The 23,938-nt window shown below is 51.3% G+C and overlaps 1 protein-coding gene and 1 non-coding gene across 2 annotated transcripts in view; both read left to right on the forward strand.

The window, feature by feature from the left end:
* CACNA1C (calcium channel, voltage-dependent, L type, alpha 1C subunit) overlaps nt 1–23,938 on the forward strand; it is a 396,219-nt gene that overhangs the window by 146,374 nt on the left and 225,907 nt on the right. The gene's annotated exons all lie outside the window — the stretch shown is intronic.
* Nucleotides 8,459–8,530, forward strand: TRNAY-GUA. Its single transcript has one exon. It is a non-coding gene; the product is annotated as a tRNA-Tyr (tRNA).

Here is a 23,938-nt window from a genome sequence, read left to right on the forward strand (position 1 = left end):
ATCCTCGGGCCAAGCCTGCCTGAATCCTCTCCGCGTGCGTGCTGGAGGAGACGTACCCGGTCAGCTTGCAGACGCCGTCTGTTTTCTGTCAACAGAGAGTAAAGCCCATGACTGAGGTTGGGGGTAGAGAATCGAGGGCCCTGGGTTCTGGATACAAGGTCACACACAGTCCTACGGACAGTGGAAACCAGCTGACTTGTGCGAATTCGGAAAGGGAGAAGGGTTGCCTGTTTGGATGGGTGTGGATCCAATCACCGTTAGGGACATGGACTCAACCTCTAGCCCCTGAAGCACTACTTTCTCCGTAAACCTTCTTCGGCTTTAAGGATCATTCATCACCGTGGCAGATGGAACCACACCAATGATTCTGCTGAAAAGGCTTCATTGAGGGGCTGTTTACACAGGGACCAGCAACAGAGGGGCTATTACCACCTGGGTCTAAGGGGAAGTCCTGTTCCCGGAGCCCCAGGGCCGCTGTGGACTAGACACTGGCCATGCAGGGGTGTGACTACCCCAGGACTGGGACCTCATCAGGTGGGCCTGGAAAGAAGGGCCCCCACCTCACTTTCCTTCTTCATTGGCCAAACTAACCAGAAGCCTACAGTCGGGGAGACTCGGTCCACAGGCCTCAGTCCAGGAGCAGAGCAGGGAGGGGAGGGGGTCAGCAGAGAGCAAGAGCCCCCTTGTCATGTCAGCCCAGTCCATGTAGCCGACTCTGGAAGCTCTTCCTGAGAAGGGGTGCTCACAGAGGGTACCCACTTCCAGATTATTCTGTCCCCAAGATGAGCACATCTTATGCTTGTAGGATAAACCATAACAACTCTGCAATGCGCCCCACGCGGCCTTTCTCTGAAACGTTAGCTCTCTGAGGGCGGGGATAGGACAACCCCGTGTGCCCTGAACTTTAAAGAACAGGGTGGACACGTCGAGGCCGACAAGATGGCCTAGCTCTCCAGCGAGAGCAAGTGAGGCCAGCCTGGCTCCATGAGACCACAGGCTCTCGACAGGTGATGACACAGTATCCCTGGTGGAAGACCAGCCCCGCAGCCCCGCACGATCTGGGGAATCAGCAGTGTCCTCCAGCTAACGGCTGACCTCGTCCACCCTCCTGAGACCATATGGTCTGAGTGGCCCTGGTCAGGGGGTGGCGCGTGGAGTCCTTAGCAGCTTTCTGTGGCCACCCCTCCCTGGCCAGGCCCCGACTGGGTGTGGATGACAGGGACAGAGAGGTCTCCAGCCCCCGAGGGCTGGTGACCTGGGGCCTGCTCTCCAGGACAACGACGAGGACCCCCGAGGACACAGCATCTCAGTGGACGCTGTCTGACCTCATGGATGGCTGGAAGCGCCTGGGCAGGTGGCGTGTGGAATCCAGTGTGTGCTTCCAGAGCCCATTTGGGTGAAATGCAAGTTTCCTTTCCCTCTGCTCTTGCTTCTCATTCCCAGTTCTGTCCCGAATGGAAAAACGTCTGTGGGTCCAAGTCCAAGGCGCAGCCCTGGAGCTGGTATTTTCCTTCTGGCACACAACAGACGTGGAGACAGCTCGGGCCTTGGGAGGGGCCCCGGAGAGGCTCCCCCTCGAGGCAGTGAGGCTTCGGGCCTCGAGCCCGGCCCTGAGGTCAGGGCTGCTGGTGCCGTCCAGTAGCCGGGTGCCAGTTCCCCAGTGTCCTGATCTGCAGATGCGGACAGTCATCGTGTTCACCTGGGGACACTGACATGAGGGCTGGGAGTGGGTGCGGGTTAGAGCGTGGGCTGTGCGCTACCCAGCCCTGGAGGAGCAAATAAAAGTTCTCCCCAGGCAGCTCCTGGGCAGAGCCTCCTCCTGGGGCTCCGGGGCCTCCTGCTGGGGCTCTGAGGTATCCCAAGGCCACCAAGGGACTCCAGCATCCCCCGGGCGCGTCTTTCATCAGGAAGCCTTCAATGGGTCTGCCTGCTTGGGGTGCAGACTGGGTCTCCCCACGTGTGGCTCCAGCCTTACCTGCTCTATGCTGCAGATCCTCGGCCTCCCCAGGGACGTCAGACCCCACCCCACAATTGCCTTTTCCTCTGGATTCACATCTGTGCTTTAATACTTTCTTTAGAACACACAGGGGGCTTCCCAGGTGGCGCTAGTGGTAAAGAACCCACCTGCCAATGCAGGAGAAGTAAGAGATGTGGGGCTGATCCCTGGATCAGGAAGATCCCCTGGAGGAGGACATGGCAACCCATTCCGATATTTTTGCCTGGGAAATCCCATGGACAGAGGAGCCTGGCAGGCCCCAGTCCATGGGGTCGCAAAGAGTCAGACACGACTGAAGCGCTTTGGCATGCACACGCACACAAGAGCACGGAGGAAGGATCCACTAGCGAGTGTTCCCCCTAGAGCCTGGCGTTACAGAAACGTGTGCAGCTGGATTTGCAGGGAGTGTCCACTCCGAGGCTGTCAACCTCTTGTTTCTCCCGATACATGGTTATTATAATGCATGTCCAACGCCTGAGAGATGGCAGGGCTGGGGCTGCGGCTGCTGCCTCGGCCTCTGTCTTTCCCGGAAACAGAGGTACAGCCATTGTGACAAAGTATTTATCTGTTCTACGGGGGCCCAGGACCTGAATCAAATAAGTCCACAGTGAAGAGGAATCAATTCACAAAGTCAGACTGACACTGGACAAGAAATTGCTTGTGTTATGTAGACACCGATTCTGTCCCCGTTGGAAGGAGAAAGTCTCCATGGCACCTTGCCCTGTTAACTCGGAGCTTAACTGCCGAGAGTTATTTACCCAGAAGACTTTTTGATCATCTCAATCTAAACATCAGTAGCTCGAAGTGGGGACCCAGGAGCCCATGATGACATTATGGGAAGAGATAGAAGTGGTGGGGAAAGCTGTGGCTCTGAAGGCTGGCTCTGTTTGCAGCCAGGCAGCTCCTTGAGGGGCTGGGGCAGGATCAGCTGGGACCCCCAGGCACATGGGCGTTTCTTTCAGAACTCGGGGGAGGCCTTGCTCTTTATCTGGGAGTCAGACAGAAGTAAAACCGGAGGAAGAAGGTACACTCCTTGGAGTCACTCAGCAGAGGAAGCTCAGACCATGGAGGGCTGTGCACAGAGCTCCCCAGGGTACCCGTGGGCCAGGTAAACACATACCCCCAGCAGTACCGAGGGTACAAACCTGCAAAGGAGGCAGGGCTGAGCTCCGGGGGCGATAGCAAAGGCGGACACAGATGGAAGGCCTGGGGAGGGGCTGTGTCCTGGGGGGCGGCCAGCCTGCCTGTCTAGGAAGCCGGCCCTGCCACCTCCTAGTCATATGACCTTGGGCAGACTGGGGACGATGGCTCCACCTCCAAGAGTTGATGGAAGAGTCATGTGAGCTGAGGCGTGATACGAGCTTAGGATAGAACCTGGCCCCTGCAAAGAGCCCAGGAATTTCTGATGACAACCATCATCATAATCACCATTACATGTTATTGGTGTTGTTCAGAGTTAATCAAAGAAAGTCCTGCTGTCCAGTGACCGGGGTGAGCCCAGCCTCTCCATTCGCTTTGGTGCCTTGGCTGATTTCCTGCCCCAGCACTGGGTCTTGTCCCAGGGCCCGAGGATCCCGAGAACATTGTTCCCCAGTGAGAGGGGAGCTGGTGATCAATATGTGAGGCCGTCTTCGGCTGCAACAGATGGGGTTCTGTGGTGGAAATGCTCATGGAACACCCCCCGCCCCCTGCCCACTGTGGTTCGTCTGGGTCCCGGCAGGAGCTGTGCAGGTTCTGAGTGGCTGGGGACGGGACAGGAGGTAGAACTGGTGGGGACAGCGACACCGGCTGGAATGGGTCCTGCTCTGCCTGGGGGGTGCTGCAGACACTCCTTTTGGTCAAGCCCAAAGCAGGGTGGGCTTCCAGACTAAAAGCGGGTCTGGGCGGTCAGGGTGGGCGGGTGGCAAGGAGATGCCTCCCTGGGCACCAGAGCCTGGGCAGCCCGAGTGTGCAGGCTCCGTCCTTGACCGCGGTCAGCACTGGGAAGGCAGGTGCTGATGGACTCCCAGCGCGAGGGATGTGGGTTTACAGAGGCTTCCGGCAGCAGGAGGTGTCTTGGCCCTGGATGGGGCTGGACCAGTGAGCAGAGGCGGATGCTCCAAGGCCGTGTGCTCCTCCTCCTCCCCGCAGAACAAGTCCTCCCTGTCTGCCCCATTTCTAACCTGGACACCCGGCAGCCACCTAGAGGTGGCACCCCTCAGCCCATTTGCTTCATCCGCTCAGCTGTGAAGTCTCTGCCGATTCTCCTAAGCTGTGGGCATTCTCGCCAGGTGACAGGGGCGGCAGTTTTGGAAAAGGCAGGGGCATCTTTGTGCAAACTCCCTGCGAGGGACCTCATTCCCGCCAGCCACCTACACCTCCTGAGTCCTCGTCAGGGTGGGGTCATGAGGGCTCGGTGCAGCCTGGAGAAAACTGTCAGATCAGTAAGGATGGACACGATGACCCTTGCCAGGGGCGGGCATCTCGCAGGCATGATTTCTTTTCTTTTTTTAAGTGTAGCTGATTTACAGTATTATTTTAGCTTCAGGTGTGTAACACAGGGATTCAACATTTTCATAGATTTACTCCATTTAAAGTTATTATAAAACAATATTTTATTTTTTCCCACACGTGTGGCATGTGGGATCTTCGTTCCCTGACCAGGGATCGAACCCACAACCCAGGGAAGTCCCCTCTGTTTTATGCAAGTAATTTATATCTCTTAATCCCATACCCCTGTTTTGTCCCTCCCCCTTCCCTCTCCCTTTTGGTAACCACAGGTTTGTTCTCTATATCTGTGAATCTGTTCCGGTTTTGTTATATTCCTTCATTTGTTTTGTTTTTTTTTTAGATTCCACATAGAAGTGATATCATACAGTGTTTGTTTTTCTCAGTCTGACTTACTTTGCTAAATATTATGCACCCAGGTCCATCCGTGTTGTTGCAAATGACAAATTTTCACTCCTTTTTATGGCTGAGTAATATTCCATTGTGTATATATGTGCCACATCTTCTTTATCCATTCATCTGTTGAAGGACACTTAGGTCATTTCCATATTTTGTTATTATAAATAGTACTGCTATGAGCATTGAGGTGCATGTATCTTTTTAAATTATTGTTTTTGTTTTATTCTGATATATACCCAGGAGTGGGATTGCTGGATCATACAGTAGCTCTATTTTTAGTTTTTTGAGGAATCTCTAAACTCTTCTCTATAGTGGCTCTGCCAATATACATTCCCTCCATCCATGTGTGAGCGTTCCCATTTCTTCGCATCCTCCCCAACATTCGTTATTTTTGTTCCTTTGGTGATGGCCATTCTGACAGGTGCAAGGTGATATCTCAGCGTGGTGATGATTTCCAGTTCTCACCACGGCTGCATAAGGTAGGCACCCGTGTGTCCCGATTTTCAAATAGGGAGACAAAGGCCAGGGACCTCCGCTCCATTTCCCGGCCACTGAACTAGGAGCAGAGATCAAACCGACTCTGATTCCCAGGCTGTGTTCTTTCCCCGCCCCAGACCATGGGTGGAGCAAGAGGCCATGTTTCACTCTAAAGGAGCAACAGGTGGGGAAGGGTCCATAGATGGCCGGCATGGGGCTTCTGGGCTGGGCTGGGCTGGGCTGAGGCTCCCCAGCGCCCAGCATCAGGCACGGGACCGATGTCTCCGTCAGAAGGTGGGTCCCCGGGTGGCCGGCTCACTGGCGCATCCAGCCCCAGCGCGGTGCCTTCAGCCGGCTGGCTTGTGCCCCTCAACCTGAGTGACGGCTGCAATTCAGCGCCTGCACTCGTGGCAAAAAGCACGGTGAAACAAGGGGAAAGACTGTAATTACCTCTTAACACGTTGCCACATTTCTCTGCTGTCAGAAAGGTTTTGTTTTCTGATTTATTTTGATCTGCTTGGAAATTAGTTGCTGCGGTGCCTTTAGTGTGTAATCGTGGTCCTGCCAGTTACCAGGTGGCAGCAGCGGACGCCCAGAAAAGACAAGTTTTCCTCTCCTTTTCCTATTTGTGTCACCGTCTGTGTGTCGGGACAGCACTGTGTCTGCATTCATCCCTGGCTCCTCACCATGACCCTCCTTGCCATGACCTTCTGGGAGGTCATAGCCTGCAAGAGGGGAGTGTCTTGCAGGCTATGACCTCCCAGAAGATTCACGCCCACACAATTTTCCCTGGACCCATCTGCCCCAGCTTCCTCCAGGACCCCACCCTCTCCTCCAGCCCACAGACGGCTCCGAACCTGTTCCACACCAACCCAAAGCCCCCACAGTCTCAGATCCACCCTTGACCCACTGCCTCCGTCTTCTTGCAGATCCTGCACCCACTCATGGAGCTTGTATCCAGGAACCCAGGTCCTTCTGCTCACAGACCCGCCAGCTCTCTGTACACTATCCGTGGGAAGGTGGCCGCCTCAGTCCAGCTGGGTAGCGGCCTTTCTCCCAGGTCAGGCCAGGAGGAGAAGGGGACCCATGGAATATATTGAGAAAACATTTGAGGTCCCTGTAACCAGGCTGATAAGGGAATGAAGACGTTCCCACCTCTACACCCCAGCATAGTATACTCGTTGGAAAAGTCCCTGATGCTGGGAAAGGTTGAGAGCAGGAGGACAAGGGAGCAACAGAGGATGAGATGGCTGGACAGTATCATCAGCTCAATGGACATGAGTTTGAGCAAACTCTGGGAGAGAGTGAAGGACAGCGAAGCCACCAGTGCTGCATTCCACTGGGGGAGAGGGTCGCAGAGTCAGACATGACTGAGCACCAATGGCTAGTGATGTTGGGCACCTTTCCTGTGCTTACCTGCAAGCCATACATCTTCTCTGGTGAAGTGTCTGTTCATAACTTCTGTCCATTTTGCAGTCGAGTTGTTTTCCTAATACTGCGTTTTGAGAGATCTTTGTATGTTCCAGAGAATAGTTCTTTTTTTCTTTTTTTTAAAAAATTAATTTATTTTAATTGGAGGCTAATTACTTTACACTATTGTAGTGATTTTTGCCATACATTGACATGAATCAGCCATGGGTGTACATGTGTTCCCCATCCTGAACCCTCCTCCCACCACCCTCCCCATCCCATCCCTCAGGGTCATCCCAGTGCACCAGCCCTGAGCACCCTGTCCCAGAGCCTAGTTGTTAATTAGATATGTGCTGTGCAAATATGTTCTGTCTCATCTGACAAAAATATCTTGTCTCTCATATTTGTCCGAAATCAGTCTCCATCTATGTGTGGATTTATTTCTGGCTCCTCTGTTCTCTTCCGTGGACCCGTTTGCCTATCTTTACACCAAGAACACACTGTTTTGATTATTATAGCTTTATGATAAGTCTTGAAATCAAGTGTGTCAGTTACCCAAAGGGTAACTTATTTCTTCTTTTATCAAAGTCGTTTGGATTATTCTAGGTCTTTTGCATTTCCATATGAATTTTAGAATCAGTTTGCCAATTTCTTTTTTTAGAAAAAGCATTTTTTGTCTTGTGTATTTTGAGGCTCTGTTAAAGGTGTGTAAACAGTGTGATTGTTACATGCCCTGGAAGAACTGACCCCTTGTTGTTATGAAAAAACCTTTCTCCGTGGTGTAGTTTTTGCTCCGAGCTCTGCATTTCCTGATGTTAATATAGCTGCTCTAGTTTTTCTTTTTTTTTTTTTAATTCATGTTAGCATTGTACATCTTTTCCCATACTTTTATGTTTAACCCATTTGTGTCTTTGTATTTGAAATGAATTTCTTGTATAAACAGCAGATAGTTGGGTCTTGCTCTTTTATCTAGCCTGATGGTCTCTGACTTCTTCCTGGGGTGTTCAGATCATTTTTATTTAATGTGATCATCAACATGTGACGTTAGATTTAAGTTTATCATCTCACTATTGTTTTCCAGGTGTTCTTTGTTCCCTTGTCTTTCTTAACTGCTTTCTTTTGAAAAAACAATACCCATATATTTTATTCTATTTAATCTCTATTGTTGACTTACTAGTTAAAATTCACTGTCTTGTCATTTCAGCAGTTGCTTTAGTGTTTACTGTATATGTTCTTGGACTTCCCTGGTGGCTCAGACGGTAAAGCGTCTGCCTACAGTGCGGGAGACCATAGCCTACCTTCAAGTGTTATTGACATGTCGTATAGGAACCTTACAATGGTCTCCTTACATGTCTCCCTTCATGGCCTTTGTGTTCCTGCTGTCATTTGCTATAAACATTTACATTGTTTATAATGTTTATTCATAATACACTGTTATTATCTTTTTTATGCAGTCCTTTGAGGGAAAACTTGATCTCAACCTCTAGTGCTCCTAATTATTTATGTAGATCCACATTTCTTTCCATCTTGCATCATTTGCCTTCTCCTTTAAGGACGTCCTTTAACAGTTCTCGTACTGAAGCTCTCCTGGATATGAAATCTTTTCGTTTTCCTGTCTTTGAAGTAAGTCTCGCTTTTTCACCTTAATTTTTGAGAGCTATTTTGACTTAGTATAGAACTTTATGGACTTCCCTGGTGGCTCAGATGGTAAAGCGTCTGCCTGTAATGCAGGAGATCCAGGTTCAATCCCTGGGTTGGGAAGGTCCTCTGGAGAAGGAAATGGCAACCCACTCCACTACTCTTGCCTTCTTTCAGGAATTTTAAAGCTGTTGTTCCACTGCCCTCTTGCTTACATTGTTTCCAACAAGAAATCTGCCATCAACCTTGCCTTTGTTTCTCCAGATAAACTATGTCTTTCTGCTCTGGCAACTTTTAGTGTTTCCTCTTTATCACTGGCTTTGAGCAATTCGATTTTGATGTGTCTTGGTGTGTAAATTTTTTTTCAAATTTCTTATGCTTGGTATTCATTGAGCTTCTTGAATCTGTGAGTTTATGCTTTCAAAATTAAATTCAGTAAAGTTTTGGCTGTTAATTCTATAAATTGCTGTATCTCCCACTTCCCTACTCCTGTGGGAATTCTAATTATACATGTATTAAATTACTTGACATTTTCACACAGCTCACCAATGCTCTTTTATTTTTTTTAATGTGTCTTTCATTCTGGATGGTTTCTATTATTATGTCTTCGAGTTTACTATTTTTTTTTTGCCATGAATAATCTAATGTTAATCCTCTCCAATGTATTTTTTATCTCAGGCATTGTAGTTTTCATCTCTAGAAGGACTTTTTGGGTCTTTGAAATGTTTTTAATGTCTCTGCTTAAATTTTTGACCATATGGAATACAGTTATGGCTACAGTTTTAATATCCTTGTCTGCTAATTCTAACATCTGTGTGGTTCTGGGTCCATTTAGATGATTTTTCTCCTCACTACAGGTTGTATTTACCTGGTCTCTTGCGTTAGTACAAGACACTAAATTTCACCTTGGATAATTTTGAATTCTTTTGAATTCAATTAATTCAAAATAGTTATATAAATATTCTTGAAGTTTATACTGGGACTCAGTTAAGCTACTTGGAAGCAGTTTGATCCTTTTTCATCTTGTTTTAAAATTTTTTAGATAGAATCAGTACAGCATTTAGTGTAAGATGAATACTGCCCACGACTTAGGCAGAACCCCTTGGGTCTTCTGCCCTATGAGTCATGAGATTTTAAAGTCTGGTTTGTAGGCATTATCCCCAGCTCTGTGTATGTACTGGGAGCTGTATTATTCTTCTTAATAATCCTCTTGCGGGATCTTTGGCAGAAGGACCCTGCCTCTGTTGTTCAGATCTTTGTATTGCCCCATCCCCTTGAGGGTGAGAGGTACCTGAGACTTGTTTCTAACTGATGAACTATGACAGGTTAATGGGAGGCCTCTTCTGTGAGCAGGCTGTGTCACATGAAAGATGATGAGATGCAGATGGTATGACCAAGTTACAGTATGTAAGACCCTACTTTAGCCACTTGGAGCTAGAAGGACCCCCAGGGGCCTGGAGAAGCCAGAGGCTATGCCAGAGGACCCCAGGTGCCAAGGTGGCCTCCAGAACCCAGGCTGCGTGTAGCCATGGGAGATGGATCCTGCCCTCCATCAGTTCAGGCTTGGAACAGATGCTTATCCAGATGATGCTGCACCCAGGTCGACACCTCGAGTACAGTGCACAGAGGGTCAGGCCATGCCGTGCCTGGGCTCCTGACCCACAGACACTGCGGGATATTAAGGTGGGCTGTTTAACCACTGAGGTTGTGGTCATTTGTTTCCTAGTAATAGCAAGTGAGTACAGTTCTTCCCTCAGCCCCAGGTGGCTCCCTCACTCGCATGCGTCCACCATCCAAAGCGGCCCTCTACAGGGTGGCTCTTTCTTGTCTGCTCCTCCATCTTTGAGATCCAGCAGCTTTGTCTCCTTGGACTCTCAGATCTGTCTCTTCAGTCATCTGCCAGACCGCCCCCGGGTGGGCCCCTGTGTATGTTCTGGTCTGAAAACTAACAAGGCAACAGATGGGCAGTGGCAGGGTCCACCTGGTTGGTTCCCCATTTCTCAGGGCTCTTCCTTTGCTGGTTGATGTCCAGGATCTTGAAAACTGTCGTTTCAACCACTTTTGCTATTTTGGTTTTGGGTGTTCATGGCAAGAGGGTAGATCTGGTCCTTATTAACCCATCTTGGCCAGAAGTCCTCACCTCTATGAGTCTTGTCGTATTTCTGTAGTTGTAAAACCACTATTGCAATCAAGATAGAAAATGTTTCTCTTGTCCCCCGAAGCATCCTTATAGCTACCCTTCCCTGTGCTAACACATGGCAACCACTGACCTGGTTTCCATTCCTATAGTTTTGCTTTTCCCAGGACATCATATAAATGGATCATTCAGTTCGCAGCCTTTGGGGTCTGGCTTCTTTCAGTGCACAAGATGCTTTCACAAGTCTTCCGTGTTACTGCCCGTACCTGCCACTCTTTCCTTCTTATTGCTGAGAAGCATCCTATTGTATAGATGAATCACAGTCCTTTCAGTGACTCTGAAGTCATTAGTCCAATGAGCCACAGACACCAGGGGAGGAGGTCAAAGCCCAGGTCTCTGCTCTCCTTGCTTCTCCTTTCCTACCTTTTTGTCCACCCAGCCTCTTCTCCACCGGCCTCCTGCCTTCCTTTAGCAGAACTTAGGTTGACTTGCCTAATCATGTGATAATGATTGTTATTTGAAAACCAACCCAGAGCCTTTCAGCCCATACTCTGCAGGCTGAGACGTCACCCTCTGTCCCTGGAGCCAGACTCCTGGTGGAGATGACAGAGGGGGAAATCCAGGGTAACATTTCTGAAGTTCGTGAACTTGGCATAATAGCACTCTTTGGAGGCTGCCTTGGGATTATCTAGTTCCTCCTGCTTCCTCCCCCTCCTCCTGTCCTGTCCCTTCACAGGAAGGACAGTCCTGTGAGCTCAGAAGTGCCAGCCGGCCTGAGTGCATCCCTGGCTTGTGCGTCTTAGTGCTTGGATTTCTAATCCACCAGGAGAGTCCAGGGAACCTCATGAAGGGTGAGACGGGACTGGACACTCCAAGGATACCGAGAGTTGAGTAAACAGCCAAAGTCCTGTGGCAGGGCGGTGACTCCAGGAGGAGGTCACACGGCCACTTCTTCCCCATGGCTGTACAGGCATTCAGAAGGACGAGGAGCGGGTGTGCCACTTACCCACAGAACCAACCGTGCCCACTGAGCAAGCTGTCAGGAGAGGGGTGCTCACCCATTTCCCTACCAGACACAAGGGAGAAGCAGAGGGCCAGAGGGTCTCCTCCAAGGAGACTCAGCTCTCGGGGCTGCCCAAGTCCTGGTAGACCTTCCTCGTGCTCAGACCTTAGAGCTCATGTTAATTAGGAATGTCTTCAGCTTCAAGTGACAGGACACAGGAAGCCTGGAACAGCCTCAAGGTTGCTCCAGCAGTTTCGGGTGCCACTAAGGACCCAAACACTTTATCACTTCCCGCTGCCTCACTCCAGTCTGTTCGTACTCAGCTCCTTTTCTCGTTCTTGCCGATGGTTATGCAGACCCTGCATCACCTGCGTTCAAGGCAGGGGTGGTGAGGGAGGTGTGGTACCAGCAACATTCGTGTCTTTTAATAGGAGACAGAGGTTGTCCCAGTCCCCTCCCCCCACAAGAACACATCTCGAATTAAATATGAGTGTCAGCCGGGGATCTTGTTAAAACAGATTTAGATCCTTAGATCTGGGGTGGAGCCTGAGATGCTACACTTGGACCAAGCTCCCAGGCAGTGTTGGCTCTCCTGGCCACTGCATGGTGGGGGCCAGGGACCAGGCTGTTTTTCCTTCATCTTTTTACCAGAATCAGGGGGCTGGTTAACAGCTACCTGCAAGGGAGGCTCGAGAGGTGGCTGTGTTTTCAGCCTTCCCTGGGGAAGGAGACAGAAGAGAAGGCAGATGGAGAGAGTCTGGGTTGCAGACCACCAGCTCGGGTTCTGTTGAAAATGCAGATGTGGAGCTCTGAGGATTCAGGTGGACTTGGGACAAGGGGGAGTTTTTGCCTCCGTGAGGGAGCCATGGACCTACTTCACTGGGTTCATGGGCACCTCCAAGAATGCTCAGCCTGTGTGCCAGGGTCTCTGCACCAAACCTGGGGCCCAGCACACGGTAGGCGCTTTGACGTGTCTGATGAGTTGGAATGTCCCTGGCGAGTCCTCTTATCACAGGGCTGCTTCTTGTGGGTGCAGCGTGCCCAGCTGAGCATGGGACTCTTGTTAAAATGCAAATTCTGATCTAGTGCATCAGGACGGGGATCCAGGGTGCTGCTCTTTTAATTTTTTCAAATCCTTGTCCTTTTTTGTTTTTGTAAGTTTAAATATAGTTGATTTACAATATTGTATCAGTTTCAGATGTATAGCTTCAGATTTTTTCCCGTTATAGACGATTATAAGATATGGAATGCAGTCCCCTGTGCTATGCAGTAGGGCCTTCTTGTTTACCTATTTTATATATAGTAGTGTGTGTCCGCCAACCCCAAATAGCTCCCCTTTCCCCTTTGGGAACCCTAAGTTTGTTTTCTATGTCTGTGAGTCTGTTTCTGTTTTGTAAATAAGTTAATTTGTATTGTTTTTTTTAGATTCCACATAAAAGTGATATCATGTAATATTTGTCTCTTTGCCTGACTTACTTCACCTACTGTGACAATCTCTAGGTCCATGCTGCTGCAAATGGCATTATTTCATTCTTTTTTAGGGTTGAGTAATACTCCACTGTACATGTGTACCACATCTTCTTTATCCATTCTTCTGTTGGTGGATATTTTAGGTTGCTTCCATGTCCTGCTTATGGTAAATAGGGCTGCAATTAACCCTAGGGTGAATGTGTCTTTTTGAAGTATGATTTTCTCCAGATATGTGTTTGCCCAGGTATGAGACTACAGGATCATATGGTAGCTCTTTGTTTAGCTTCTTAAGGAACCTCCATACTGTTGTCCATAGTGGCTGCACCAATGTATATTCCTACCAACAGTGTAGGAGCATTCCCTTTTCTCCACCCAGGGTGCTGCTGCTTAAACAAACGTCCAGGGGATCCCACTTTAAATAGAAAGGGCCCAGAACATCCAAAGTCAGGGCCTTCTTCCTGACTCACCAGGGCAAGTGGCTGTGTGTGAAGATGTGGGCAGGCCTTGGTTATGGAGCCTGGGGTGTAGAGAGGGGTTGCAGGGGCGGGGGGTGGCCTCCGTGTGTCTCCAAGGCAGGGGGCCTGGATGCCTGCTGATCTCATTTGTGCCCTCCAGGCCCTGTGTGCCGAAAACAAAAGTGAGCATCATAGCCGGGTGAGAGGAAAGACCAGCCAAGCTAATCTTTCAACAGCTCTTAACTTGCTTGGCTCCATCCCAGCCTGGCCTCCGGCGGGTGCGAGGACCATGGGCGACTGCACGAGGCCCGGGCTCAGATACTTGAACCTCCCAGACTCAGGAGGGTGCGGGGAGGGGGAGAAGTCCTTCCGTTTTGGGGGGTGGGAGGGAATGCTGAGTTCTCCAGAGCTGGGCTCCAGGCTTTTTTTTTTTTTAAGTAGCGGGAACCAAGTTACTGGAATTTCTTCTGAGTTAGAAGCCAAACAAAAAGTTTCTTGCGGTTTCAGTTACACAAGAGGCTGCTGCCAAGACAAAATGAATAAGAGCTGCCGAGAGGAGAGGCTGGGAAGCGGCTGGGGTGGGGGACTGCACGAGGGGCCAGGGCCGTGGAACCACCCTCCCTGACGAGCTCACTGCTGGCTCCGTACCATCAGCTTTTAGGAGAGGAACGACCTGGACAGGTCTTCTCCCCAGGATCAGAGTAAGCAAGCAGGAGGAATCTGGGCAAGTGCTGCGTCCACTGTGAGACACGTCCACATGTAAGCGATTACCGTGATTATCGCATCTGATTTACCGTAACTCAGCCTCTCTCCGGGGGGCTTGGCCTTGTTCCGGTCCCGACTGATGGCAGCTGGACCAGACGGTCATCCTGGCCCCAAGCTATGAGGCTCTTGGCCAGCCTTGCTCAGCATGAGGCTGCAGTCACCCCACCCCTGCAACCAGGGCAGGGAAGATTCACATCCATTGGTGACCCACAAACTTCATTTTTCTCGATGCCCCCAGCCCCCTCCCTGCCACCTTTCTGGGAGCCACAGGACGGCCTGGCCCCAAAGGTTCCCTTGCCTCAAGGCGCCTCTGGCCGGTGAAACACCAGGCTTGTGAGTTCCTTCATCAGCCTGTGATGGTGGACATGGGTGATGTCCCTGCTCTGGACGGCCCACTGGATGGTGGGGGCACATGGAGAAGAAATAGTGGGTGACTTGGGTGTTCAAGCTCTTACAAGTTGCTCTCCTCTGGGGAGAGGCACATGGATTCGAGGCTCATTCTCATAGTCTAGATGTTTTTCTTACTGAGGGATCTCATCACAGGATCATGGAATTCGTCACTTTTCCAACAGATTGTGTCTCAGGTGCCGGCCTGGGTTTTGGGGACTTCCTGTGTTTGAAATTCAGCCATTCCTCTCCAAATTCCAAAACAAAGTTCTTGTGAAAAGCTTCCTAAAAGCTAGCATAAATCCATATATTGGTGACTAGATTTCTGCCTGGCTTATGGGACCAGTGCCCACATGGCCCAGTCAGAATAGAAGTGCCTTTCTTTACAAGTCCATTTATTTGGACCAAATGTACCAGTTCCTAGAGATAACCCAGAGATCTTTCCTGGGCTGTAAGTAGATCCTCTGTGTATCTCTTCATATGTTTATTCAGCAAATATTTGTTTAGCATGTGCTGCGAGCCAGGCACGGGGGAATGTATCAGGGGACATACATTTCTCTTTATCCTGTATCCACCCCATGTGGGTTTGTGTTTTAATAGGAGACACAGCAGTGAAGCATCGACCTCATAAATAAGTCTGTTGAGGGGATGGGGGCAGCACTGTGCTCCCCACACACACTCCCTCCTGCCATGTCGCTGGACCAGTGTCCCCCAGGCAATGCTGTCAATCCCAGAGGAACGGGGTAGACAGGAAGGGTTGCATAGGAAGGTGGGTGTTGTGATCAGCACCCTGAAGGGCAGCTCCAGCCTGAGTGGTCTGGACATGGCCTTGTCCATGATAACCCACCTCTAATTCTGTGATTCTGGGTGAAGGACTTGTGCACCACCGGGAGTGACCATGTGATTCGTTAATTGTCATCTGTGGCCACACATCAGAATTGCCTGTGATTAACTGTGGTATTGGAGAAGACTCTTGAGAGTCTCTTGGACTGCAAAGGAATCCAACCAGTCCATCCTAAAGGAGATCAGCCCTGGGTGTTCTTTGGAAGGAATGATGCTAAAGCTCAAACTCCAGTACTTTGGCCACCTCATTCGAAGAGTTGTCTCATTGGAAAAGACTCTGATGGTGGGAAGGGTTGGGGGCAGGAGGAGAAGGGGACAACAGAGGATGAGATGGCTGGATGGCATCACCGACTCGATGGACGTGAGTCTGAGTGAACTCCGGGAGTTGGTGATGGACAGGGAGGCCTGGTGTGCTGCAATTCATGAGGTCGCAAAGAGTTGGACACAACTGAGTGACTGAACTGAACTGAACAAAAATAGTAGTAGTCATGTATGGATGTGAGAGTTGGACCATAAAGAAGGCTGAGCGCCGAAGAATTGATGCTTTTAAGCTATGGTGTTGGAGAAGACTCTTGAGAGTCCCTTGGACTTCGAGGAGATCCAACCAATCAATCCTAAAGGAAATCAGTCCTTAATATTCTTTGGAAGGACTAATGCTGACGCTGAAGCTCCAATACTTTGCCCACCTGATGCAGAGTCAACTCATTGGAAAAGATCCTGATGCTGGGAAAGATTGAAGACAGGAGGAGAAGGGGATGACAGAGGGCAAGATGGTTGGATGGCATCACTGACTCGAAGGACATGAGTTTGAGCAAGCCCCAGGAGTTGGTGATGGACAGGGAAGCCTGGCATGCTGCAGTCCATGGGGTCACAAAGAGTCAGACACAACTGAGAGACTGAGCAACAGCAGAAACTGGACACTGCACGTTCATTTAGCCTCTCGGTTCTCCGGCTTCAATGGGCATCTGGTTCACGGGGAGGACAGGCAAGAACACACACCCTGGGCCCCACCCACAGAGCTTCAGTGGCTCTGGAACCGAGGTGAGATTTTGAGTTTCTAACAAGCTCTGGGTGCTGCTGAGGGGCTGGTCCCGACCATGGTCAAGGATCACACTGTGGTCTCAGCAGTGACACGGCCTCTCTGCTGGTGTGACCGGGCCGTGGGACTTTATCAGACTCCCCAGTGACTCTGATGTGCAGCCACAGCTAAAGTCTGCTTCCAACTCTGAGATGACTGTGTCACTACTCGGCCTGTGCCAGGCACCACGTAGAGGGGAAGGGTCCTTTTGGGGGCCTCTGATTCCTGAGCCGTCAGGGAGCACAGCCTTGCCTGGCATATGGTGGGCATCCGTGTCCTTTGGAGAAGGGAGGTTAAGTTCTGTCCCCCAGCCCTGCCCCATGAGCAGGGGTGTGCAGGACATGGCCAATGGTGCTGACCTCTGCCCTGAGCCTCCCTCCCCTCCAATCGGCTTCCCCCTGAGGTCTGATCATTTCCTGCCAAACTAGGGCCATTGACCTCACTCGAGTTCAGAAGCTTTTGTGCAGATCCCCCGTGGGCAGCATACGGACCAGTCTCCCAGTGGCCCTGGTGGTCTGGAAACACAGTCGGCTGCTCCAGGGCGGCTGTGTGCTCCCAGGCGGCACCCCCGCCATGGTCCCCACCCAGTGGGTCTGCAGTGGCAGCCTCCTCTCCAGCCCTTCAGCCACGAGCTGTGTGTGCTACTTGACTGGTTTTCTGCCCAGTTTGGGTGCCGGGCAGAGAGCCTGGCGTCGTGTCCCATGTGCTGTGTCCTTGGCGGGCCTGAGCCTCCCTGGCCTGGCCTCCCGGGGCCCCTCCCTGCCCCAGGCTCGGGCGTCCACACTGTGAGTGGCCCTGTGGTCCGGCAGCCCTGGTCAGCCGATTCTCTGGTGCAGCCTGGTGTGCCAGGGGCTGCTGCTAGCAGCCAGTGTGCACGTGGGGCCTGAGCATGACAAGGTGAATGGTGGGACATGAACTTTAATTAAGGGTCTGTCCCCTGGCTCAGCCTGCCTGTGAGGATGTAGAATGCCCCACTCAGGCTGCCCAGGGGTCAGAGTGGGCCCTTTGTGCGGAGCGGATGGAGGGAAGGACTGGGGCCTCACTGACACCACGGGCCTTTGATCAGTTAGCACCACATGTAGCCCAGATGGGAGACAGGTGGGTGATGAGCAGAGCTGGGGGAGCCGAGGCCTCCTCTCAGGTACGTGCTGGGGGCGCAGGGGGTGGAGAACGGAGGTATGGCGAGGTTCACAGCATGAGGCCTGGATGTGGCTATCAGGGTGCTGGGCCCACAGGCACCCCATTTGCTGGAGCCCAGAGGGGTAGGCCAGGGGTGGGGAACCCTGTCCCCAGAGAACAGAGGAAGAACTCCTTCCTGTAGAAATCTCCAGAAAAGGGATGGACAAGAGATGCAGAGTCCATACATGTCTGCCACCCGGCTCTGGTGGGTTCAGGGATCAGCTGTGCGGACAGCAAGTTCCTTTGGGTGACAACCATTTGCTGCACTTCTGACATGTGCTGGCTCAGGGGCTGTGGGGACACAGCTGGGCCCCGAGGTCACTGTGCCATCGGAGGACACAGACGCAAGCAGGCCATCACGGTACCCGAGTCAAAGGCTTGCATGCAGAGCAAACCGGGGGTACCAGATCTGAAGTGACTTTTTGGGGTCCTTGGGGATCAAACCCAGATATCCTATCACATTAATTTTTTTTGCTTACAAAAGAGCTGCCCCCTGCTCATTCATGTCCATGCTCACATTTATGTCACTGAGTCACTCTCCTGATAAGAGGAGCTTTGTGTCACAAAGGATCCAAATATTTGGACTTGGAGGGTCACCTGGCCACACCTCCCACTTGAAACCTGAGGATGCTGGAGCCAGAGACATTAAGGAAGTTGCCCCAGAGTGGCAGCCAGTCAGCGATACAGCTTGGGGGCCAGCTGCTTTCCCGACTCCCAGCTCAGCGCTGCTCTGAGTCTCTGCCTCGAGTCACCTCTGCAAAAGTGGAGCCGGTGCAGGCGACGTCCCCGGGTGCCACAGGCTGGCCGCGCTCACTCTGAAGAGCTAATGTTTCAGTTGGCACAGCAGCTCCCGAGTCTGCAGGTGGGTAAGCGTGAGCAGGTGGAGGAGCAGCGGCAGAAGTGGGCCTTCTGGCCGGCACCTGGTCCTCGGCAGGTGTCCTGGCGGTCGGGGGTGGGGCACCAGGAGGAGGATGAGTCCGGGACACTGCTGCCCCCCCACTCCCACCAGCTCAGCAGGGCAGGGCAGGTCTCTGGAGGGGGTGGTGCCAGTTCCCTCCTGCCCCAAGAAGCCCCACAGGGTGCAGCCCGACCCCAGTGAAGCCATGAACCACTGGAAGAGTGTAAGATGAGAAGAGAGCGCTGTCAGAGGTGGGGGGATTACTCTCTTTGGGGAAAGGAATTCCCTGTGTCAAGGAGCTTCCTTCCCCAGCCTTGAAGACCCACAAGGTGACCAGACAGTAGGGTGGGACCTGACTCACTGTCATGTCCATGACCAGCAACCAGAGGGACTCGCCTGAGCTATGTTAGGGGGACACGCTCAGGCCGCTTCACCCGGCTCCCTCCTGCTGGACCTGGGCTGTTGAGCTCGGGGTCTTGGAGAATGAGTGGAGGCTTGGATTTAGGTTCTGTTGCCTGGATTTAAATCCTCGGTTCTACCAACCTCCAACTGTGTGGGCAGGTCACTTAGCCTCACTGAGTCCTGGATCCTTTGTAACATGAGGTGATAACTCATACATCTTAGGCCTGTGGCCAGGACTAATCTTATCTAACCGCCTAGCAGTGGGTCTGGCTCATGGGAAGCCCTAAAATGGTAGCCCTTATTAAAACAGAACAGTAAAAGCTCCTTTCTTTGAAGCAGGGAAAAAAAAAAAAAGTTATTTGGAAACAGAGCTGTGTTTTAATGAAGGAACCTCAACATTCAGAAACGCCAGCGGAAACACTCAAAATGGAACCCAGGCGGGCGCCTGTCTGAGGCCTTGGCCTGCCGCCCCACAGCCCAGCCCTGAGCCCAGGATGGAGGGACCCCTACACCGCCTACCAGGGCTTCCTACAAACTGCAGAAACCCTCCTTTCCCAGGGTCTGGGTCCTGGGTGAGCAGGACCCCAAGGGAGGGGAAGGAAGGGAGGGTAACTAGTGGCTTTGCAACTGTTTTGATTACTTCAGCTTGAGATGTTTGCAAATAAGATGTTAAAGGCTGTAGGTTTTGTCTGGTCTTAAGTTCAGCATATTGGTAGTTTTATTAAAACTTGTCATGGCAACAACCTGTGGTGGGGGGTGGGGGGCAGGATTTGGCAGTGACTGAGCTGTAGGCCGCCACCTGGGGGAGCGTGGGGAGGGGCTGATGTGCGTGGCACCCCGGACCACTGTCCATCCCTTCTGAGAAGTGAGGGGAAGAGGTTACAAGGCACTGGAGCGTGCGTTCGCTGCCTGTATCACCTCTGTTTTCTAGGCAACAGGAAGAGCTTTTTCCAGGAAACTCAGTGAGCCAGAGGAAGAGAGATGCATGAAGGAACAAAGCCTTATCTTTTTGTCTTATGTTTTGTCTTATTTTTTAAATATTTTTTATGTTTTCTTGTCTTGCGTTTTGTTTTATGTTTTGGTTGGGAAGAGCTCTCAACCAAAAAGGCAGGACAAGGCTGTTTCAGCTTCTCACTGCTCAGCCGGGTTGAAGACCTGCCAGGTTGATGACCTGCTGGGGACTGGGTCAGTGAGACCCCAGGAGGGCATCGCCAGGGTGGGAATAAGGGGACAGAGGCCCACTAAGCATCCTAAGTGCCAGGCCTGGTGCTGGCTCCTGGAGAGGCCTGGCTTCATCCTCAGGAAGATGATGGTTTGGGGGTGAGATGGCAGGTGTAGGTGAGTGAGGGGCTGGGAGCCAGGTCCACCCTCCTCCAGAATCTCGGAGACGGGAGACACGGCCCCTGACATCAGAGACATGGTTCAACCCCTCACAAGACCCCGCCCCAAGCAGCAGCCCCTGGTGCAAGAACAGCGGGAATTCCCTGCGTCTCAGGGTCCCCTCCTGCCTGGCTCCCCACTGCGGTCCATCGTGTCCCGCCACGCTGGACCTGAGCTGAGTGCTGGGGGGCCGCTCTGGCTCAGGGCCCTGCGAGGAGCTTCCATACCTGCCTCCTGTCTTTTGTTTCCTGGCTTATCTATTGGCATGAGAAGTCCTCGGCACCTCCCACAGGAGCTTTTTTGCACCTTTTGGGGCTATGCCAGGTACAAATACCTGTCTGTCTGTGTTACTTGGTTTTTCTTGGGGGCCCTGGGAGTACAGTTCAGGCTGGAGGGGAGCGGAGGGGACACCTGGACACTGAAGGCTCAAGGGTTATGGTCGAGGGTTGCTTTGGCCACTCATCGGCCCATCTGTCCCCACAGTGGACAGTCAGAGGTGATGTGACAGCTTCCTGCCTGGGAAGGTCTCTTGCAAGGAGATAGTACTATTTTTTTTAATTGATGTATAGTTAATTTACACTGTTGTGTTAATTTCTTCTGTACAGCAAAGCGACTCAGTTATATACATATATATACATCATTTTTCATTTTCTTTACATTATAGTTTATCACAGGATACTGAATATGGTTCCCTGTGCTGTACAGGAGGACTTTGTTGTTTATCCATCATGTATATAATAATTTGCATCTGCCAACCCCAAACTCCCAAAACTTCCCTCTCCCTGCCTTCCTTCCCTTGGTAGCCACAAGTCTGTTCTCTGTCCATGAGTCTCTTTCTGTTTCATAGATAAATTCATTTGTATCTCATTTTAGATTCCACATGTAAGTGATGTCATAGGGTATTTGTCTTTCTCTGTCTGACTTACTTCACTTAGTATGATCATCTCTAGCTTCATCCATGTTGCTGCAAATGGCATTATTTCATTCATTTTTATGGCTGAAAATTTTCCATTGTATAAATGCATCACATCTTCTTTATCCGTTCCTCTGTCAGTGGACATTAGGTTGTTTTAGTGTCTTGGTTGTTGTAAGTAGAAACAACACTACTTTTCACGTGCCACCTGAAGGCCAAAAGTGAGAGAAGTGGGCTCCGGCTCTGCACAGGGACAGACAGAATAGCTTTCCTGACACGAGTAAATGCCCCTTTGCTTGTTAGCAGTGAACTTCCGACAAGAGACTCTCCTCTGACCGTGACGTGTGGATGGACGTGTGGTTCTTCCTAAAGGCGGAAGGATAAACTGAATGTCTAGGTCACTTTAAGAAGCGTTGGCAGAATTCATTGGCAGGGCCTGAGCCAGGGAGCCAGGGAAAGTCTAAAGGGAAGAAAAGTCCAAGGAGAGGCCATGGGGAAGCAGCCTGGGACAAGCGTGATGGGCCAAGGCGGGACACAGGGCCACTGGCAGGGCTTCCTACTACTCAGCTGTTCCACTCTTTTGCCTCAGACAGCTCCCAGGGGTCCAAGGACATCCACCTTCTTCCTTCTGAGCCTGCCTGGAGCTGTGGGCACAGCCTGGGGAGGTGCTCGGGCCCAGGGCTGGGCTGACTCAGGACAGAGGGGCAGGAGGCGCCTCCTCTGCCCACCATTGAGGGGACGTTGGTAGAACCCTCCGTCCCTGAAGGCCAGCTCTACACTCTGCTGTCCTCCCTGTGAGTCTTAAAGCTTTCCAATCTTATAAAAATGTTTTCTTGTTGTTGTTGTTCAGTCACTAAGTTGTGTCCAACTCTTGCAACTCCATGAACTGCTGCATGCGAGGCTCCTCTGCCCTCCACTATTTCCCCGAGTTTGCTCAAATTCATGTCCATTTGAGTCAATGATGCCTTCTAACCATCTCATCTCTCATTTCCCAGAATCATGGTCTTTTCCAATGAGTTGGCTCTTTGCATCAGGTGGCCAAAGTATTGGAGCTTCTATTTAGCATCAGTCCTTCCAGTGAATATTCAGGGTTGATTTCCTTTAGGACGGACTGGTTGGATCTCCTTGCCATCCAAGAGACTCTCAAGAGTCTTCTCCAGCACCACAGTTCAAAAGCATCAATTCTTCGGCACTCGACCTTCTTTATAGTCCAACTCTCACATCCATAAATGACTACTGGAAAACCCATAGCTTTGACTGTAAACGGTTAGATTTTATACCTCAGGTTAGAAATGCCGCAGCCCCGATCCCTCCTGTAGAATCATACAGATGAGCCTTGTCGAGGTTCAGAAATGTCTTATAGTAAAGGACCTCTCAGTCTTACGGTGCTTCTTCCCACAAGCTCTGATGACCTAAGATACCAGTGTCTCTGGCTTTTCTCCTTTGGAAAAACTGGAAAGGAAGGTTCAGGAAGTCAGATACTGAAGGGGCCTTAGAGAAATGTCTACCCTTTCGTTTTCCATGTGAGATGCACAGAGGCCCTGGTTGCTGAGTGGTTTCCCAGGAGTCCCCACCCTGGCGGCGGCAGAGGTGGGAGCCCTGGCCCTGCTCCTGCCTTAATGCTCCTTAGGTATTAAAACCAGCCAGAAACAAAGATGAGAAGGGACTGGGAGCTCTCTGTGTGGTTGGAGGCTATTTTGAAGATTTGTTTTAGATTTGTTTCTGGGTCAGTGATTTTATATAAAGAGTATGATCCAGCTGATTTATTAGGGAAAGAATTGTAAACTTTGGTTTGCTTACAAGAAGAAGTGTTTGGGTTTCTGAAAAGGGTGCTGCTTTTGAGGTTGGATGATTTTTATGAACAATAAGTGTTCACGAACTGGAATCTGGCCACCTCTGCTCTTCACGAAGCCCCACCAATTCCTACCCGAGGCCCCTCATAGCTGTTTAACCCACTCACCGTCCTCGGCCCTTAGCTGGGGGCCTCTCCCATGACTGGGACGTTAAGATACAGAGGCCAGGCTTGCATCTTGGGGGGAGCAGAGGGAGGTGTGGGGCTGGGCTGGTGCGTGGTTCCCTCCCCAACCCCTGTTGGTGCCAGGCCACCCAGTACAGGCTGCAAAGCCTCCTATGTAACATACATCTTCTTGAAGTGGGGCGGGGGCTGCAGAAGCCTTGCCTCGAGCCTCCTCCATGCCTCCTGCCCCCCAAAGGTGAGCAGGAAGCCGCCCCTCCCTGGAGGTCCTCCCTTCGTATCTGCCCTCCTGGGAGCCTGAGGATTTGGTGCTCTGCTGGACGGTCACTGCCCTCCCGTGTCTGCTGGAGGGTGGGGGTGCAAACGAGCTGTGGCCCCCATCCCCACGTGCACCCCTTCTTCAGGAGGGTCTAACACATCGATAGCCTGTCCGCTAGAATGTGTGCAGGCCTATTCTTAGTGCTCTGAGCATGTTGCCTCTTACATAAGACCCGTCGGTGTCTATAAACTCTGCAGGGGCTGTTCGCTCGTGAGAAGGACGGTGTCTGGTCTGCATTGCTCCCCTGCCCTCGCGTTCTAATTTAGGAGGGCACTGCCTGGCTCTGGGCTGGCTCGCTGCCTTCTGCCCAATGCCAACCAGGCCCAC

The sequence above is a fragment of the Bison bison genome, unplaced genomic scaffold, assembly GCF_000754665.1.
Source record: "Bison bison bison isolate TAMUID 2011002044 unplaced genomic scaffold, Bison_UMD1.0 scf7180017864213, whole genome shotgun sequence".
NCBI classification, from domain to species: Eukaryota; Metazoa; Chordata; class Mammalia; order Artiodactyla; family Bovidae; genus Bison; species Bison bison.